Below are 3,930 nucleotides of genomic sequence, written 5' to 3'. Positions count from 1 at the left end.
AAGGGAGATAATATTACCCCGCCAAAATTCAAACATTGTATGTAGACCTACGTATATGTTTTCCAGTTAATTTTTGAAATACTGGTAGGCCTATTGGGTAATATAATATCTGGTAGCTGTAAAGATCGTTAATATATTCAACGCTTCAGTTTAAAACATATGAGCTAAGCATGATAATAAATAAATCTGTTAATATTGATTATCTAGATCATATGCTTATTCAAAGGTGGTAATCAAGTTTAATTTTGAATATGTGGCCTATTGGTAATATAATATCTGGTAACTGTAAAGACGTTAATTATTCAACGTTCAGTTTAAACCATAGGCCTAAGCATGAAATAAAAAATCTGTTAATCTTATTTATCTAGATCTATCTTTTAAGGTGATAATCAATTTGGCCATGTAACGATTTGTTCGAAACTTAAGCATCTGATCATTTACACTCATTTATGTTCACTTAACACTTAATACAATTAGATTTTCACTGGAGGTATTTTTAAAATTTCATTTTCCTATCCTGGTTGCCCAACCAAGATAGAGTTATTTTATCATAAGTATAAATTTGATAAACATACTTTGCCTAAGGAAATGTATAAATATTAGACATATTGTAATATAGATCTAATTGTAAAATATTTGCATTAAAAATTATGTATTTAGATGGAATTCATTAGAAACGCAAGTTTGAAAAATTATTATTACCTCCCTTTGCCTACATGTATCTTGGTTGCGCAACCAAGATAGATTGGAAATAAATGAATTCAGAAGCTACACACGGCTTTAAAACTTGCATTTTGGTTCAGATTGTTCAATAGTTGATATGTCTATCAAATGCAAATGTAAAACTAGACATTGTATCGAAATAAAAAGAAATACCCAGCTTTTTATATACTTTCATATTAAAGGGGAGTAATTACAAAATTTTATAAAAATAATAAAATATACATTTCAAATAGGAATCTAACTCTATGTAATCGGTCTTTTTGTTCCTTAAATAATTCTCTACCAGAATATACAAAAAGTAAAAAATGTCATTAAATGTTGATTAAATGTGACTGACCACCTTTAAAGAAATTAATGAAAATTCAAGGTAGAGATGCAAGAATAATTATTGAATAAAATGTTCCAAACAAGAACAAATAATATGTTAAAAGAACTTGGGTGGATGTCATTTAATAAGATGTAACTTTTTTGTACTTGAGCAGATTAATCATACGAAAGTAAAAGAAGGTATTCCGAAGAATCTCGTGGCTTAGTCACGTGAACATTATGTCCTATTTTTCGATAGACCAAAGAAGTATAAAATACATTTTCTTTGAATAGACTCTTTAATTTTTGACTTTATTTAAAATGAACTCCAGAACAATGGTAGTTTTAAAAATCACCTAAAAAGCCACTTAAACGGACAATCTCGTGGCTTTTTAGGAGATTTTTAAAACTACCCTTGTTCTGGAGTTCATTTTATTTCCGAAGAATGAAGAATCTCGTGGCTTAGTCACGTGAACATTATGTCTTATTTTTCAATAGACTCTTATTTAGTTTTTGACTGTATTTAAAATGTAGGAAAAATTCAGTGTTCTCGAATTTGCTTGTATTTTTGGAACAAAATTATCATGGTTATTTAATTTAAATTACTTTTTGAAATGAATGTTTTAAGATTATAGGCATAAAAGAAAAAAAATACCTAGTGTTTTTAGTTACTTAGTGTTTACCTAGATCAAGAAAACTTTTCATATTATTTCTATAGGACGCCGGAAGTGCCATACATTTCTGCAACCAGGTGTTTGAGAAGATACAGCGGATGTTTAGCGTTACACTTCTCTCAGACAAACCGGTAGCGACAAATAGATATAACTGGAATGATATGAGAGGGATTCCGAGGGACCGGCATAATGCAAGGGTAGCCTAACGTGTATTACATTCGGTCCTCGGGCCTCTCTTAATTTCTTATCTATATCAACGATCTACCTGACTTTGTTAAACACTCTAAAGTTCGACTCGTTGCCGATGACACGGCCATCTACCTTTCCCTGGCTGTCTCTTCCCATTCAAGACTACTACAACAAGTCTTACAGCAGCTGGAACTCTGGGAAACAAAATGGGACATGAAATTCAATCCGTCTAAATGCCAAGTATTACAGATCACTAAACGTAAAACACCTATACCAACACAGTACCTTTTACACAAAACCATCTTACAAACAGTACCATCTGCAAAATACCTTGGCATAACTATATCACACAACCTTACATGGAATGACCACATTGACAACATCACCAAAAAGCAAATCAAACATTGGGTTTCCTAAGACGTAGTTCTTGTGTTCATCAAAGTGCACTCAGAAGGGTTAAAATCACAAGCATACAAAACACTTGTACGGCCCCAGCTGGAGTACAGTTCCACTGTGTTCCCCCCACTCTGAAACTCTTATTGATCAGCTTGAGTCTGTGCAGCGCAGGGCTGCACGCTGGGCCAAGCGTGATTACGGCCCTACATCCAGTGTAGGCAACATGCTGACTTCCCTAAATTGGCGACGCCTTGCACTCCGTCGCATTGACCAGCGCCTGGTTATGTTTTATAACATCTTGCATAACCAGGTCGCCATCCCACTACCGGACTACCTAACACCCAACACTAGATATTCCAGAACCAGAACCACTCATTCCCAGGCATTCGTTCAAGTTTCACCCTCATCCAACTATCATAAATTTTCATTCTTCCCTAGAACAGTATATCATTGGAATGCCTTGCCCTCAGATGTTGTCAACTCGTCTGGGCCAGTGTTCAGTCAGGCTGTAAGCCAGATTGAGCACATCTCACCTTTAATAGACCTGTCCTATTTTTAACCTGTTTTTAACCATTCTCCTTCTTGCTTTTTACTACTACTTTTTACTCGTTTTAACATTCTTGCTAGTTGACGCGCAAAGTCTAGGTCCCCAGCAGGGGTTTGACTATATGGAAGATAGATAGATAGATAGATAGATAGATTAAAATTTTTCACATATCAAATTATAAACATCTTCCTGTTAAAGAATAGTATGTCGTTATGTAGAACCCAACTGGTTTAAAACCGGGAAAGCAATAGGCTTCCCCCGCCTCCCCCTCTCCCCCCCCCCCCCCCCACGTCATTCTTTATGTCCGACGTCCTGGACTCCATCCGAAAAATACCCAGCCGTTGATGAAAAAATATTCAAAATTGGGTCATATTCGAAGATCTTTCGGTCTCGATTTTATTGAACTATACATAACATTGAACTATACATAACCGTCGGATCGCTGACAAGCTTTTAGAAAAAAAAAAAAAAGAATTGTAGATCTATGTCTTAGTTTCCCAATAATATGTAATAGCGCTCATGCAGTGAAGTGCGGGTTGTAATTTTTGAACAACAAAAGGGGCTTGTTACTGTATCAGACCGGGTTTTGGTCTGACGTGCAACAAAAGAAAAGCCGGAAAGCATAATTCATATTTTTCTCTTCGGTTTATTTCTTTTACTGTTTATTTTCTTTGAAATTTGGAAATAAAAAAGGATCAGACGAAACAAAAAAGAAAAAAAATGAAATTGTAGTTAAGAGTTTTCGGCATTCATTTTCAAAAAAAACATTCAACAAAATTTAATATTCTGAATATATCCACAGCGTCTCTTTTACATTTCAGTGTCCAAGACCTGTGAATAAATAGAAAGATAGTATCACTGTTTATAGAATTAACATTATTACATATTATACAGTTGAATGCTCAAGTTAAAAAGTTGTGTGTTTTTTTCTCTCGAAATTTCGACTTTTATAACAAATAATAGTAAAATTTGTCAGTTTCAATTTACAGGTTTTTGTTTTTCGTTATTGATATACTATTTTTGGAGTAAAATACAATCTGAAAGTAATATACATATACCGTTCGTTAGTTACAATAACAATGGTTGTTTGCGTCG

Source organism: Mercenaria mercenaria, chromosome 13 (assembly GCF_021730395.1).
Source record: "Mercenaria mercenaria strain notata chromosome 13, MADL_Memer_1, whole genome shotgun sequence".
Lineage (NCBI taxonomy): Eukaryota > Metazoa > Mollusca > Bivalvia > Venerida > Veneridae > Mercenaria > Mercenaria mercenaria.
The sequence above is the reverse complement of the archived record's forward strand: the minus strand, read 5'-3'. Positions refer to the sequence as shown.